This window comes from Artibeus jamaicensis, unplaced genomic scaffold, assembly GCF_021234435.1.
Source record: "Artibeus jamaicensis isolate MK-2021 breed Jamaican fruit bat unplaced genomic scaffold, CSHL_Jam_final contig_387, whole genome shotgun sequence".
Lineage (NCBI taxonomy): Eukaryota > Metazoa > Chordata > Mammalia > Chiroptera > Phyllostomidae > Artibeus > Artibeus jamaicensis.
The window spans coordinates 6,874,606-6,891,561 of record NW_026521812.1 but is presented as its reverse complement, the minus strand read 5'-3'; the positions used below and the strand labels follow the sequence as shown (position 1 = coordinate 6,891,561).

The 16,956-nt window shown below is 41.0% G+C and overlaps 1 protein-coding gene and 1 pseudogene across 3 annotated transcripts in view; one reads left to right on the top strand and one right to left on the bottom strand.

The window, feature by feature from the left end:
• The window catches only part of ARHGAP18 (Rho GTPase activating protein 18), a 120,347-nt gene that overhangs the window by 96,188 nt on the left and 7,203 nt on the right, over positions 1 to 16,956 (bottom strand). Inside the window, exon 2 of one of the 3 annotated variants that reach the window (XM_037147896.2) lies at positions 13,663 to 13,726. The exons of the other annotated variants lie outside the window; for them this stretch is intronic. The gene's annotated coding sequence lies outside the window, so the exon portion shown is untranslated. The remainder of the gene's footprint in view (positions 1 to 13,662; positions 13,727 to 16,956) is intronic. 3 annotated transcript variants of the gene reach the window in all.
• Positions 407 to 11,153, top strand: LOC119051222 (single-stranded DNA-binding protein 2-like; annotated as a pseudogene).

The window sequence follows — 16,956 nt, the reverse complement described above, 5'->3', positions numbered from 1 at the left end:
TTTACGAGGGCCAGCCCAATTTCCCTTCAACAATGCGGTAACAAAGAACCAAGGTGTGTCTTTGTCTTGCGTGGAAGCCCATGAGATGAAGGGGGGACACCATGAAGAATCCCAGCGTGATGCTGGGATAACTGGAAAGTAATACAGAGGTGTCACCATGGGAAGTTTTGCTGAGAATGCAATGCTGAGAAAAACACTTTTAAGAAAAGTCCTTTTTAAGAGTGGCTGGAAAAACAGAAGAGGCCATCGGCCAAGAAACGGACACTGCCAGCATGAGGCAGTGAAACGCAGGTCAGGGTTGCCACCGCTGAAGAATAAAGTGCAGATCTGAGGAACTGTGGGGAGCGGAAAGTTGCCAAGCTCAGTAACAGGCCCCTGCAGCAGGCCTGAGGACTGAGTGTCAGCGATGAGTCAGACATCACGAGTGGGGAACAGGCAGGCTGGCAGCGGGACCGCCAGTGACAGGGAGGAAGTAAGGGAGGAAATGATATGTGAGATAGCTAGGAAACATAATAAATAGTTACATTTCTGTGGTTTCTCCAGCAAAAATGCATCCTGCATGCTACACCTCGGTTCAAATATAACCGGGAGAATAACAGCACATTAACACAGACAGCTGCTTTGAGAGAGCACATGTAGGAATGTGTGAACAGGGATAAATATACTGAGGGAAAGTAAAACACAGTAGTGGCTAGCTCTTCAGTAGTGACCTTTATTTCCTTATTTGCTCTGTTATTTATTTTTTTCAAAATTTCTCTAATGGGAAAAATAAATAATCATGAAAAGAAGAAAGTAAAACTTTGTTGGGAGAATTTTTTACATTTTCTAACTGCATGTTAGAATGTTGTGTGTTTTTGAGTTTCATGGACACACATAAAATGTGCCCTCCTACTTTTAAGTTCTATTCTGGAACTTTCAGCCCACCGGGGGCAATCACACCACTAGTGTACCCATGGACGTCACGTGGGTCGCTGTGGCCAGCCATCTGGTGACTTTCACATATGAAATGTGTCAGAAGCACACATATTGTCACACCTCAGCCAAAGTTACTCATAAAAGCCAAGAAACATCAGCCCAATAAATGAGTTATTTAACCTAAAGCCTGACACTGTTACAGGTCAGTATCACAAGGAACTTCTCACCAAGATCTGTAAAAAGCTCTTTCAGAATCATAGGTGATATCAGCACTAGCATTTTCTAGTATTAAATAAGGTACTTTATGGTCATAAAGAGGAATGGGTACTCTCATAGTAAATAGTCACTAAAGCAGAGAATGGCCATTACCTCTACCTCCAGCTCAGGCTGTGGACAGGAGACATAGTAAAGTCATTAAGAAAACAGACTCTAGAAACCAGACTGCCAGGGTCACCAACCCTTTTCTACCAATTTCCTAGCATGTCATTTGGGCAAGTTTCTTAACCTCTGTGCCTTGGTTGCCTCAAATGTAAAACAGAGAAAATAAGTATGTCTACCTTCTTAGTATGGTGAAGAATGTAGGAATCAATATCCACAAACTGCTATTCTAAAGTATATAGGAAAATACAGCGCACTGTGTAAAGATTAGCTATTGCTGTGTATTTTTCATCATAAAGCGAGATGTTGAAAAGCCTAGCACTGTCAAAAATGATATTTAAAAACAACCATAAACTGTGGGCATCACAGTGGTGGTCATTTGATACAGTTTTGCCATATTCAAAAATACAAAGTGGCTTTCTTCCCTTCTTACTTTCTCTTATTCTGCCCATCTCTGAAGTACATACAAAAATTAATATGGTTGATACTAGAGTTCCTCAAAAATATCGCTCTCCCTTACTTGAACCCTCCCCTGGGAAACCAAGGAAGCTTCTTTACTCAACAATCCGGTATGTTGGTAACAACTTTAAAATCAAATGCAAGTTGACTCACTATAAAAGAAAATTTTGTACAAAAGTAAAATTATATATATGTGTGTGTATATTATATTATATTATATTATATTATATTATATTATATTATATTCACTCACTGGAGGCTCCCTGAGCACTCTACATGTAATTATCTTAGAGCACTAGAAAGCCAACCCACTCCACTGCCAAATCTGACCAATGAGAGTAGTTTCTAGCCTAGCACTCAACCAATAAGATGCTAAGCCACAGGTTCCTTGCTAGGTAAACTGACAAATGCCAGAGGCTTGCACAGAATTCCCTTGGCTCCTCACAGGTAGTTGATTTCTTCCAAAGTCAGCCTCTTCAATAGGATACTAAAAGAGTCAACCACTTGGATATTCTAGCAAAATATGGGCTGAGAATTTCCAGAATCTTCAGAATTGCAACTACAGAAGTATTTATACAGACTCTGGTTTCCTCCAGATTCACATTTCTTTCAGAAATCAGGGCAGTCACCTTGTCAACTGTCACTGAATGATTCCTAAACACCATTCTTTATAAATACACACTTTCATCGCTTTACAATGTCAAATGGCTACAAATGCTGAGCAGGCATTATGCTCACTTGCTAGCCATCGTCAGCCCAGTTTCTATATACCACATCCTCAGGACTTGCAGCTCTAATTCATGAAACTGTCAACTACCAATTTCCAACCTTCCAAGCAACTGTAAATGGTAAACTATAAATATCAACCGTGGAAATGCACAGGGTCTGAGGGTCTCCTGACCTCAGACTCTCCAGAGCCTGTGGCTGAAGCCTCGGCTCCACGGAGTTATGAAAGTGTTTTCCACCTGCCTTAGACGTAACCTCTTTCCTCTCCGCAGGCACCGACCAGGACTCATCGAGACACCACAGCTCAGGCTCAAGGAACCAAAGTAGCCCGGCCCGCGGACACTCCTTTCACTCTCTTTCCTGAGCATGGGGAGAGCAGAGGGGCCTCTTTGTTGTTTACTACAGGAAAGGAACTTATAAGCAGCTACTGACATTTCATACAAAAAACCATCCTTTCTGGTACCCTACCTGTGTCAACCATCTCCCTATCTCTGTTCACACTTTGTCTGTCTCTAGATTGCTTCACAGATGTCTTGGGAGTTATACTCATAAGAGAACAGATGGGAGAGACCGTCTCAGATAGCACAGAAGTTCACTAGGGAGCAAGCATTTTTTGGTTGCTATTTGCAAGGGGCCTGTGTGCTTTACAGTGACTTTTTACCTCCTCTAACCTTCATCCTGCTACTGAGGCACAGAAAGGTCTGCCATCTTGCCCAAGGGCACATAACTAGTAAGTGATGGGCCCAAGACACAGTCCTATGCTATTTTACAATCCAGATTTCCTTCTTTTCACCACAATGCCATCACACTGTACCTCTTACATTATATCATTCAGTCCAAAGGTCCGTGATAGAGGAGTCAGGCATTCTGAAAAGTGGGCAGGCCACAAGCAGACTGACTGAAAAAATCCCAATGTTTCCATCAACATTGACCTTTAAAGCTCGCCACAAATTGACCTCAACCTCCCTCTCCATCCTTCCCTTCTTCCTCTCTCAAGCATCCTGTCCTCTAGCCAATTAGAATCTTTATAGAATCAACTCCCATCTGAACCTCCCTCTCCTCAATGCATTTACTTTCCTACCCCAAAATCAAATTTTACGCAAACCACTCCAACAAGATGAAACTTTCTCTGATCCTCTTAGTCAAAAACATGAGATGTCCTTCTTCTGCAAATGCCTACAGCAAGGTTGTTGACTCTTTTTAACCTCCACTGCAGCGGGTGTAACTTCCTGTCCTGCATCAGATATGTGACACAGCTCATCCTCTGAAGTAGAAATTAGAAAACCCCTTCTAGGGGTTTTCTAGGAGCTGATCTCTGACTAGCACAATATTCCTAGCAGAGGGCAGAACACAAAGCACCTGCTGAACAAACTCCAAGGAGGTGCCACAGCACACTTTTCAGAACAGATGTCTCATCATTGACAGCTATACTGGGTAGTGAAACAAATGTAGCTCCTTCCAGTGACAATACTTCCATCTTTTGGAGATTCTATAGGACTGATTCTAACACATAGCATCTAACTACTGTCTAATATGAAATGCTCTATTTTCTACTTCCTTGAGAATCTCAATGTCACAAGGCTAAGAAGAGGCAGGTTCTAGGTAATTTTTCTACCATCCAAAAAAATGTATGTGCTGTTTACTTTTCTTTACCTGGAATTTAACAAACAAGCTGAACCAAGGGGGCTGATCTTAAATTTCGAGAGGAATAAACAGTGGCTAGCACTAATGATCATTCCGCAGACAGGCCTCTGAGGCTTGGTCAGCAGCTTGGGAACAAACTTATCACTCTGTATCCTGAAAGCCAACAACTAGAAGAAAACTGACCAAAGAAAGGCAAGGATTCTCTCAAATAAAGATGGAGCTTCCCCCAGGAAGGAAAAGAACAGCTAATGTTCTTACATTTAAAAATTTCACCAAAGGACCTCAATGAAACAGACAGGGATGATAACCCATTTACATGTTTTGTTTAGTTGGTTGGTTGATTATATTTTTGGTTTGTTTTTTTTGCATTAAGATGTCATTTTGGCATAGTTTCAGAAGCCATGGTAAGTGTGAAGGCAAAAGACATACATATAGACATCTTTCTAGTCCTCTTTTTTGCATTATTCAGAAAAATTACACAGTTATTTACTTCTCGTGGGGACCGGAGACAACAGCATCCCTGGAAAAACAATTCTTCACGTACCCGCCTCGCTCCTGGCAGCCCAGCGTTCGAATTTTCATTCCGAATTCTGAAACTACCAAGGAGTACGGCCATTTAAATCAACTTGTCACTTAATTCTAAAAGGGGGATTAGTTAATGTCTATTTTTAAGATAATTATATAGGATTACATTATGACGCTAATGCTAATAACAAGAAAACATGGGATTTCTTTGCCCACCAAGTCCATTTATAACATTTTATTCATCACAAAATCAACACAAATTCCCTGCCCTGGAAAACTGAAATGTATACACATGTGAAATGCTTCATATGGGAATTAGCAGTACATGAAGTCATTCACAAAGAAATAATATTATCTTCATGTATGTACAGGGCATAAAGCGGTACATGCCATTAAAATGAATAAAATCACTGCTGAAGTAAAGATATGCTTATCACATATATTCCTACAAATGCTATACTGAAAATGAAAAACTCTTAAATATCTGATATGTCTTAAGCAAAAGTGATAGATTTTTACACTAGTCTCAAGTCATCTGTCACTACACATAACATATAAATTCTCCAAATGTAAAAGATTCATGTTCCAAACATAATAAACATGATGATAATTCAGGATATAAAGAAACAGTGGATTGGCTCTGTCACTCACAGGTGCAATTTTAGCATCTATAGATAAGGTTTATTTTCACACAAATAATTAATATTGTCCTTGTTTACTTTTTACCCAAGAGGTAATGCAAATAAAACATTAAATGATGTATTCAGTTTGAAAGTATTCACGCATATCAATAGTGCAGCATTCTATAGATTTGTAGCATTTAATATTCCTCTCAAAAGAGAAGGAAAACATTTTGTACTATGATTTCATGAGCTTAACAACATGTCACAATTTAGAAGATTCATGAGGAACCAAACAAATCCCTAATGAAATTCACTCTGTCGATCATTTCTTCAGTACGCTTGAATTATGAAAATTTCAGGTGGAAATTTGAAGACTGGTTCTCTCCAAGCTTTAAAACTTACAGGCACGAAGTTTCTCAGAACAAATTTCTATAATAAATATTTTTAATTTCAGTATTGTCAATTAAAAAATAAAAGAAGGTACACCTGCACAGGTGTTTCTGTGGCCACCTGCCCATGAAGCATATTTGAGAGCATGTGAATTACCCAGCAATGGCAACAAACGAAAGGTCTCTAGCGGATACCCCACCTGCGTCACTACAGGAACCTGCTCCCAGCCACAGTCTGTTTTCAGGTCTCCACAATGCCTCCCTGCAGCCAAGAGCTCTGGTAACTGCTATGCCCACTGGCCCGATGTTCATATGCCTCCCTGGTTAGTCCACTTCTAGAGTCCTTGGAGGCTGGCTCCTTCAGGTCACCTCTGTGGCCACCTGTGTCTCAGGTACAGCCTCCTCTTGCAGCCACCAGGGGCTGCCCTCGTGCTGACCCTGCCAGCATCTCTGCAAGGTTAGAAAAGCAGCTGTCCCGTACTTCCATGACTGCTCTCCTTTTCTAGTGCTCTGTCCCTGTTTCCATTCTTCACCCTAAAGCCCAGGGACCCCCTACTTCCCTAGACTGAGACCCCTAGGACCACTGGCCCAAGACAAGAGGGAACGATGCAGCCTAGGCTTTTATGAAGACTTTGTTTTTACTTTATAAAGTGTTTTACTTTTTACAAAATGCATGCTTCCTTCCTTTTTTCTCCCTAACAAGACAGGTTATCCAAGGTGTTCAGGGGCCTGAAAGGGCCCCTTTCAAGGCTGTCCCATCATGTCTGGGCTCCCATTGCACAGGGTCTGTGTTTCCTTCCCCTTCCCTGTGTTACCTGTACTGCATCCACAGACTGGGCAGCTCTGGAAGATCACTCCATGCAAACCATTTGCCCAGGTGCAGATATAATGGATATAATGTCAATGTTCCATAAGGATATATTGTCAAGAGGCTTAAAAACACCCGGAATCTTGAAGAACAACTAGGAAAGCATGCAGACTCGCCCCAAGGACTCCACCTGGTAAAGCAGTACAGGGGCGGCGTTCCTAGGAGAGCAGGAGAGCTTGGTGTGGACGCAGAGTTCTGTTTCTGCTAAGATTAGCAATTTGTGGCAGCAGGACATTCATGGGCACATGTCATGCAGGGACACCTTGGCCTGGGAATCAACTATTTATAAAACAGGTCCAGGTTTAGGACGAAGAAAAAGGCAATCCCCTAGCCTTTGGCTTTCTGACAAGTTCCGAATTATTTTGCCTAAAAGTGGGGAAGCTCCAGGAACAGCTGTGGTGAGTTGATCCCCTGGATCATAGTTATAAACTAAGAAAATTTATTTGCTGTGAAAAATAGCCATGGCCAAAAGATGGTTACCAGTATATGCTCTCCAGCCAGCCTGCCCTCACTCACCTTCTTAAATACCTTCTGTAATTTCATGAAAAGCACTTTTGAAACAGCAAATAGGCCATTTTATTTTGATACTTTTGGGTCCGTGGCAGGCTAAGCCTTTAATGTCTTTGTGGCCTCTGAAGTATTTGAACGACTCTATTAAGTGGAAAGGAGCTGTTCATTCGCTCCTGTCACATTCCCACACTTTTCCAGTGAAAGGGAATTAATTGTGCATTTGGACTTCAGTGGAAAGTTCTCACAGAACAGAAAGGCTGCTGAGACCATTGCAATTGCTAGGGAAGGACCTGCACACAACGCAGCCCCACTGCTGTCTTACTGTCCTGTTTCAAGGGTTCAATCTGATTATTCAGATGGTTGTGTAGAAAAACACAACCATCGAATGGCAATGACACTGGTGGCAATGGTGGTAGACGTAATAAAGACATACCTGTTACTGTGCCGTACTGGTCCTGGGAGATTTTTAGTGCATTTGAAGGCAGTTTCCAGTTTATAAATGCCAACGGATAGAGAGGAGAGGCCCCTGCCTGGGGCTTTCTCTTCCATTCTATCTGCAGGTACCTCTACTGACCCATCAGTTGCCGCTGTTCACGCCATAGCCCAGACTTCAACTTGGAAAGAACCAGATGGGGACCTTCCACCGAAGACATTCTTCCCACTCACTGAGGCCCACTCTCATTCAGACATGCGTGCTCTGAAGGGAGAAAATCTGAAAAACCACACTCATTCTACGCCCCTCGGTAGAACGCAAACAACCAGGGTTCCAAGCAGAACTGATCTACAGGCAAGCTGTGTGTGGTCCAAGGCCAGCGACTCCATGTACACAAGCTTTCTCCTCTTTAAGACAAGGATAATAATTCTCACCTTACAAGGATTAAACAAATTCTATTTTAAACACTTGAACACAGACAGTACTCAATAAATATTTGTTTTTCTTTTCTTCTATGATCTAATTTGCCCCAGTTACATGAATAGCTCACTGCAAAATGCCAGAAGACTCCTCAGGGTCACACAAAATTATTTACTAAATGGCAGAATTTAGTAAAACTACTTATTACCTCGTTGCAGTAAATGGTGTCTGGGCGCCTGAAAGTAGTTAAGGTGTTCTCCCCAAGTGCCTTCTTTACTACCAGTAGCCTGCTTAGAATCCAAATCAGAACAAGCTTCCCCCGACACCAAAGAGAGCAGGGTTTTTATGATAAAAATGAATACGAGCTACCTGCCAATCCAGCGCTCTGTCTTGGTTTAACTTGCTTTGTCTATACTTCTAGAAACCGTGTTCAGCTTACGAAAGCTGGAAACAATTTCTCTGAACGGCCCCCACGACAGATTGCCCAGGCCCAAGTCCCAGGCACGCCCCTTTCTGGCCGTAGGACCCTGAGCGAGTTACTGCACCCTTCCACGCCTCCGTTTCTTCCCTCATAAATGGGGGACAACGTTGCCACCCACTTGGGGTGCTATGATGCTTAAATGAGTTCATGCAGCTTTTGTAACTTAGTGGCAGTAACCCCTACCTAAAACCCACATGCCAAATAAAAAAAACAAACCCACAAAACCCACCACTGAGGTTGTCCTAATCTTTGAGAAGGAAAACGTAATATATCACATGTGTGTACAGAACCTTCAACCAGTTTCTGAAACATAACACAGCAAAACTCCAACACAATCAGCAAACTATCATGCTGAAGATCAAACAACTAGTAAGATTAGGGGCTGTTTTTGGGCAGTGACGTGACGGGCGTCCTCCGGGCTGACACGGAGCACGTTGTCGAGGTGTTCATATCATCCTAAGTTGTAACTCCAGATATATCTCCCACATTTGTGTTTAAAGTGTCATTTTGGGTTTGCAGGCATATATATAAATGTTCCTTTCAAAAAAATAAGCTACAAGTTGTTGTATTGAAAGACTTATGTGCTGTGAAGCCTGGGTATTAAGAAGTAAGAAATATTCTTCTGGTGGAAACAAGTCCACCAAAGGGAGCCCCTGCAGGGTGTGTGCCACCCTTGGTGATGTACTCAGTGACCAGACCGAGAAGGGCGATTTAACGTCAACAACTACTAAAATACGAGACTGATTCCAAAGTGTGCGATGCTTCCAAGTGTACAGAGAAAGCAAGATTTGGGGATTTCACAAACTGCGTTCTCTGCAACATCCGTAACAAGTGTTCAAAAAAAAAAGCTCTTAGGAATATGCTTCTTGCTACAAAATGGTTTAAGAATCCACAATACATGCTAAGATATGCTTCAAGAAGTCCTGCAGTAAACTTTGCTTACACCAAAATATTAGACCACAAAACCCTTTTTTTTAATAGAACACCTAGTAACAGTGTTCCACATACAATTTGGGAAAGAAAGATCTAACAATTTGGATTATTTTTTAAAGAAATTTTCCATTGAGCAGATTAACAAAGTCTTAGTTTCTTCTGAAATGTATAAAAAACTGTTAAAATGGGCCTTTTGTTTTATGGATGCCAAGCTTAGACTGTGTTCCAGCTTCAGGCTTCAAACTAAGCTCAAGAGGGAAGACAGTTGACCCTTGAACAATGGGGCAGGGGACAGGGGGACTGACCCCACCCTACACAGTCAAAAATCCACTTGTAACATTTAACTCCCCCAAAACTTAACTGCTAATAGCCTACTAGGGAGCTAAAGTCTTACCTATAACATAAACAGCTGATTCCTGCATATTTTCTGTTACATGGGTTATATACAGTATTCTTACATTAAAGTAAGCTAAAGAAATTTTTAAGGAAATCGTAAGGTTCATGTTTGAGTTTCTTCAAATTGTTACAAATCTCCGAAAATTTTTCCAGTATATTTACTGAAGAAAAATCTGCACACACGTGGGCCCGTGCAGTTCAAACACATGCCCTGCAGCAGTCAACAGTGGGCGCTGCTCTCGGCACAGGCACCCACGGCAAAGGCGAGCGTAACCGCAGCACCGCCCCATCCAACAGCCACACCAGGGAGAAGGTACCGATCTGTGTATATGAATATCTGCCCCATGGAGAAGCTCAGGAATCAGCCCAAACATCTTTACCAGTGATAAGATGAGGGGGAAAGAAAACATCACGTGGTGGGGAGGGAGGAACCACCAGGATTCTTGCATTCTGGGCAGAATGTATTTTGGGGTCTCTACTATGCGGTTCTAGAGAGACAGGAAACATGTGAACATTCAAGTGGAGCAAAAGCCTTCCATGATTACGGTCCCGAAGCAGCTTCCAGGCCAGTGCTAGGACATTCCTAGCAAGAGGTGGCATGCCAGTGAGGTTCTGTACCACCAGGGTCCTTTCAACCTTTTTTGTCACCTTGGTACCCTGGAGGTCCAAAGCCCCCACTGAGGATACCTAACCAGGCGCTTGGAGGTGTCCCAGAAAGTCAGCAATTACTTCCAAGTACAGCGGACCCAACTCAACAACGAGGACAACCAAACATGGGTGGACCAGTGTGGGGAATGACTCCTCCCAGAGAAATGGTGCCCTTAGGACCTCAGAACGATGGAGGCGCAATGAGAATAACCCCACTGAATGCTTTAGGTGGCTCTGGAATGCCTGGAATGAACAGGGTCCAGGTGGTGGTAGACCCACTCCAAACCCAACAAATGCCAATGCAATACCATACACCTCAGCACCCCCTGGGACTTATGTAGGTCTTCCGGGAGGTAGAGGGCCACCAGGAACACCCATCATGCCAACTCTGGAGACAACAGGAATCCTTCAATTAATGCTGTACCTCCTGGATCTAACAGGCCTAATTTTCAAATGGGCCCTGATTCAGAGGGACCCAAGGGTGGATGGGAGAAATTGAGTCACATCACATGAATGGCTCTTTAGGCTCAGAAGATATATGGGCAGTATTTCCAAGTACTTCCCAAGCATGACAATGAGTGTGCAATCTATCACCAAGACTCATGAAAACCACAGTGAGTCAGCCCTTCACAGAACTACCAGGGAAGAAAATTATTCATCAGAGTGTACAGTTAAACAAATGAATCCAGTTATACCAAATGAATCTCTTTATTTCCTGTTCTCTCCCCAGTTTTGTGAAGAAAGCAGGCCCAAACATGATTCTAACAACTGTACACAGCAGCGTATTAGAATTGCCCTAAAATAAGCTGCGAATACTTATCTGCGTATGTATGTGTGAGACAGAGAATGGATTGTGTATGTGCACATTACATAGACATATACACATGCATACACTGACCCACAGAACACTGTAAAATAGTAATCACGTGACCTCTGAAGTAGAATAAGTAGGGACTTTTATTCTGTCTATTTTTTCACGTTTACATTTTAATTATCAGAAGTTGCTCCTGCCTCTCCCTGAACTATTTTATGCTGTGAATATCACTCCTTTATATAACTTATTTTTAAGGTGTACTCGGTTGTTGTGGCTTTGTAAATGTCTGCAGTTATGAATAAGAATAAAATCCCTCATTTGAGAGCTTTCATAAAATTGCATCTGATGCAAGTTACCCCAGGGCAAGGTGGGGGGAGTCCAGTGTTGCTTAGTTCCTCTGCCCGCAAAGTGGAGATGATATGATCATCAATCTATAGTATAGGAATGGAAAAGTTAGTGAAAATGTAGTTCTCTAAATGACACCAAAATCTTACTAATGAAGCCATCTGATAAAACATTACAATCCTTTCTATAAATAAATAGTTCAAATCGATGCAGTAGGCTCTCACAAAAACAGTGGCAACCCTAACCTGGAGATATAGTCTACTTTTAAAGAAATGTAAACATGTTCTAATCTTAAGGTGCTGTTTTTAAAAATTTCCCTTCTTTAAGGGAAAAACACTTGCCCTATACCCCAGAGTTTCGAGGTTGTCCTAGCCATGTATCTCCCTCCGTGCTTTGAAGGAAGTGTGGCAAGAAGCAAATAGAGTTTAGTAGTAGTTATAGTAAAGCACAAGTTTGTAACCACGGAACAAAGGAAACCTACAGCGATGCCACTTAGGTATGAAGCCTCAGTGACAACAGTTATTGGTCAACTGCTAAATGTAACTTCTACCTGGAGTGGGGAAACTAAGTAACTCAAATACCAGTAATTAGTTTTTATATAGCCTCTGGGATGTCTCCCATATGTACTATATGATCTCAAAAATATTATGTGATCCAAAATGCTACATTTGTGTCCAATAGCCCTGTAATGTAAATATCACCAGATGGATATAAACAAAATGAGGGCCTTTGGTAACTTTGCTGCTATCAAATAAAAGGAACATGTTCTTTGCAAGGAGTATTTCGTTTCTCGGGACTCTATTCTTTTCCAGTTCAAATGTGCATTCTTGTTTGAAAAATATTTTTAAGAATCAAGCATTAGCTTTTGGTGTAAAGAAAAAAAGTCCCATATTAAACTGCAAACAACAAAAACTCAACACTTCCAAAATATCAAATACCAACTCTTAAATATAGGATTCTAAATCTATATAATCCCTAGACTAAAGAAACACTAGGATAAAGAAAAATGCTTAAGGCATTTATGTTCTTGATGAATAGAAAAAACACTCCAAAAAAACCCTTAACAAACAAGGTAAAGGGATAAATGCACACAAAATGTGCCTTATCACTAGTGGAGAATTTTGAGGTCAAGCTCCAAGGAACGGAGGTTTCTGCATTGCAGAAGGAGACACGAAGCCCAGGAAAGGCAGACAGGGACAGCTGCACAGGGAGACTGCAGTGACCACTGAGCAGTTGTCACCGACTACGGCTCCCCTTTGTGCGAACCATTCCCTCCCTGAGAGGTGAGGCCTACTACTTACTCCGTGCTCTTGAATCTGAGCTGACCGATGATTAATTTGCCAATACCACACCGCCATGTAGCATGAGTAACTTCTGAAGCTAGGCCCTGAGAGCCTGGCAGGTTCCACCTGAACCTTGTAGGTGTTCACTGTGGGGTAAGCCAGCAAGAGTGCAGGAACTCTGCTGCTCCGACACCACCCTGCTATGCAGAAGCCCAAGGTAGTCATAGGTACAGGGTGCACAAGGAGAAAGAGATGATTCAAACAAACCTGGACGTAAGAAGCCTCGATGACCCAGGCCTCAGCCCATCTTGCTGGATGGACCCCAAGAAAGAATTTTATTATAACCCTCCAGAATCAAGAAATAAAATATTTTAAGCCACTAAGTTTTGGGGTGGTATGTCACACACCAGGTAACCAAAACTGCCCCCTTGACTGGCAGGATAAGTCTCTGCAAACACGTGGTGCCCTGGCCAGGTCTCACCTGCAGACTGAATTTGGGGGGTGGTGTTTACTTAGCACTTTGAAAAATCTACCTAATATTTTCTACCAAAACCCATTATTATGAGGCTTGGATTTTTCAATCATCCACTTCACTCACTTATTACATAACCTACCAGGCCTCTGTCCTTTAGCATATAAACCTTTCTCTCAGAAACCAGAACAAAGGATTAATACGCACATATAATTACCTGAATATATCCAGTGAGATGATACTGTGCAATTATATTATAACACAGAATAATGTAAAAATGCTACAATTCAAAAGAATTTCTATCTGGAAATTCTAAAGCATGTATACCTGCATTTTAAATACAATAAGAAATAAAAACTAACAATCAATGATTTAGTTTTAAAACTATAAACAAATTTACTTCTACTTTGATCCAAATAACTTCTATCAGATGATGGGTCATCTCTTTGACTTCATTGTTTGGACTAGAGAGAAATAAACAGACACACACTTAGTAACTCTAGTAAAAACATTAATTATAGAATAAGTTGGTCAAGTTACATGTTTCTAGACCACCTATAAATAGCCAAAGTTTCTTTCAACCTGAAGCTGCCAAATATTTTTCCTTACCCAAACCAGATCTCAAGTACTCAACAAATCCTTCTGAAGCTTTATACCTTAAAAAACAGAAGCTCGCCATGACTTCCTAAATATGATACTGAAAAGGCTGTTTCAGAATCCGTTTGAATTGTATGGGAAGCTCTTCAGAGCGGGAGTTCTTACATTTATTTCATTCTAGTCTTATCATTTACACACAGCACAGCCCTTCACTGCTGTTTAGTTAAAATACATATATTTTTAAATACTTTAAAAATTAAGAAATTCCATATTTACACATCCTTCATGTCTGTCTAACCTACCCAGCTCTCTTTCTAGGTAAGATGTTAATTGTATGTTGCTCACCAACAATATACAATCCCTGCCATTTGCCAGCAAATAGAAAGAGGACATGGCAGACATCGGCGTTCAGACAGGCACCAGATTCCTACAGCCAAGCCACCCAAACGCTGACATTCTTGTGGTTCAGTGTGAATCACAATATTTTTCTAAATAGTTTCAGACTGACAGCAACAAGATGTTAAGCCATGTATTTTCCAATTTATGAAATTAATTACATTGTATAGTTCTAATATGATACAGCTAGGATCACAAGAATATAGGTCAATTTCTACTTTCTTTTTTTAAAGATTTTCTTTTTAAAGATTTTATTTATTTATTTAGAGGGAGAAAGAGAGGGAGAGAAACATCAATGTGTGGTTGCCTCTCATGCGCCCCCTGCTGGGGAACTGGCCCACAACCCAGGCGTGTGACCTGACTGGGAATGGAACCAGGGACCCTTTGATTCACAGGTCGGTGCTCAACCCACTGATTCACACCAACCAGGGCAATTTTCACCTTCTTAAATCTTCCAAAATAAATGACACTTCCATAATCCCTGTGGAAGACAGACACATGCTTAGAAGATGGGGAAGACATATTTATTGGGGTTTGCAGAGCTTACCTATATCTTAGGAAACACATTGTACTATGGAAAGATAAAACTAAAGGCAGGGAAAAAAAATACATTTTACTCCTCAGTTCACAAAGGTCCTGAAAGGCAACAAAGAAACATTGAACAGTAATCTCCAACTTAGTTAAAGATTTTATTTGGGTTTGAAACATTTATTTCTAACACGTTATTGGGAAGTCAAAAGACATTTTCCCATGCAGCAATGCCACAGATGAATGGCATTTGGAATTTTCTGGCTAGTAAAAAGAAATATTTTGATCCATAAAATGTCACCATTAGAGAAGTTACAGCTCCACAAATTTAAATATCATTTATGCTATTTCCCCCCATGGAAGATGATTTCTGCAGTCCTAATTGGCATATGCCTCTCTCTTCCCTCCAGTTCACCATCTCATTCCTTCCTCTAGGAAGGAATCTCATTGCTTCCACCTTTGAAAAGTCCCCAGTGTCTTAGAGGTGGGAGCAAACAGGCCGCTCTGGTGAGCCATTGTAAGCAGGAGCGGCAAGTTCATAGCAGCTTCAAGTACAGGGGTAGGGAGGGGTTTGAGAAGAACTGACTAAGCAAATAGTTTCCTAGCCCAGGGTCCAGTGCACAGTAGGCATTTACAGTTAGTTTATTTCGTATGGTATAGATGAAGAGAAAAATCAGCAGTAAAATTTTCAAATCTTGTGCACTAAATGGGAATGGGGTGGGGGAACACATCCCTATCCCTGCCAGGAATAGCATACCCCCAGCTTAGCTCTGTTCCCTGAAACATCCCTTTTGGTTATGAGATCAAGAGCTGTTCATAAAGTACATAAATACATTTTAAAGGGAACAAAAGTGAAAAAAACTACCCTTTCCTCGAATACTTTATTTCAGCTATAGTGATTACTACTACCTGCAAGAATTCAAATAACCTAAAGTCAATTTGCTCTTTGAGGAACATGGGCAAGTAATTTTTTCTTGCTCTTTATGACATTATATTCTATCTTATTAAGAGTAACAAATGATTTGAAAATTTACATCCGCTCAAACTAGACTATAAAAAGCTATTCAAAATAATCACCTGAGCCTAACATTCAATATTTTAAAGCCCTTTTTTAAGATACAATTTTGGTATTCTTAGTAGTTATTGAAATAAATATATTCTGAGATATTTTTATAACTCATTTCACAAATGTTATTTTTAAAATTGAGAAGTTATACTCCATGTGTATTAAAGCAAACCTCTTCCCAACCATTCACAAATCAATCTCAAAAATGCTTTCTAATGGTACTTCCAAATCAATTCAAAACCAGGTAACTATCTTTTGACTGCCCTGAATCATCATAGCAAGTTGTGGGGCTTTATATCAAAGTGCTTTTCTAAGTACATTACCTATATTAACTCATTCAAGACTCATAAACCCTCGAGTAATATATTGTTATTCCCAGTTTGCAGCAGAAAAATAAACAGAGGCCCCATGACATTAAACAACCCATCCAGGACTCCGACCTGGACAGTCTGTCCCCAAAGTGTGTGTGTGTGATCACTACACCCCACTCCCTCTCACATTCATTCATTCATTCATTCATTTGAACTTGTATTAGCATGATTACTCTGGCTCAGTGAAATGCTAGGGAAAATTTAGATATTGTACTGAAAAGGATTTATAAAAATACTTCTATCATGTACTTTTTTAAAAGTCTCCAAAGCTACATGTTTTATCTTTGTAATTAACTTTGTAAGTTAGATAGAGCTTTGTCATGGTCACTTCACAGGTAAGAACACATTTAAAGGTACGACATCCTAAACAGCTTGGCAAAGATGCTACATCCCTTCTATAGGAATCTGCCCTACTCACAGACTCTGCTTCTGTAAAAAGACCCCAAATGAAAAAAAGAAAGACCCCAAATAGTCATATAATAGGCTGCCTGGGGCAGCTCAAAAAGATTCCCTGGGAAAATCTGACCCCCCTTCAAAAATTTGAAGTTAGAAAACAGCAAGAAGGGTCCTCTTGTTACAGATGTAAGATAAGAGAGGGCCATGAGGCTGGGCCCCACGAAGAGCCATGCTCAGGCTCAGAATGGTGAGATCATAAGGCCACTGGACAGAAAAGAAAGAGTCTCAAAGAGAGCAAACACTGCCAGTGACCAGTCACTGAGGAAATAAGACAGGTGAT